We start from the raw sequence: 238 nt of genomic DNA on the forward strand, positions 1-238 counted from the left end.
AGACTTGTGCGCTATGAAGAGAAACCAGAGCATGTACAGCCCTCCGGTGCGGAGGGCTGTACATGCTCTGGTTTCTCTTCATAGCGCACAAGTCTTTCGCCTTTTACTAAAGACTTCCGTGGAGGGGAACACCACTGAGTTGAACCTATTTTTGACAGGCTTTGCCATTTGGTTGAGCCTTGTGCATTTGGGAACAGCAAGCCTAGACTGGAGCGATTCACCACGGGCGGGCGTGACG

At 52.1% G+C, this 238-nt stretch overlaps 1 non-coding gene across 1 annotated transcript; it reads left to right on the forward strand.

Moving 5' to 3' along the window:
• Positions 1-62: 62 nt before the first annotated feature.
• LOC121939084 lies at positions 63-180 on the forward strand. Its single transcript, XR_006105399.1, has one exon. It is a non-coding gene; the product is annotated as a U5 spliceosomal RNA (small nuclear RNA).
• Positions 181-238: the final 58 nt, after the last annotated feature.

Source organism: Plectropomus leopardus, unplaced genomic scaffold (genome assembly GCF_008729295.1).
Source record: "Plectropomus leopardus isolate mb unplaced genomic scaffold, YSFRI_Pleo_2.0 unplaced_scaffold40793, whole genome shotgun sequence".
In the NCBI taxonomy this organism is placed as follows: Eukaryota; Metazoa; Chordata; class Actinopteri; order Perciformes; family Serranidae; genus Plectropomus; species Plectropomus leopardus.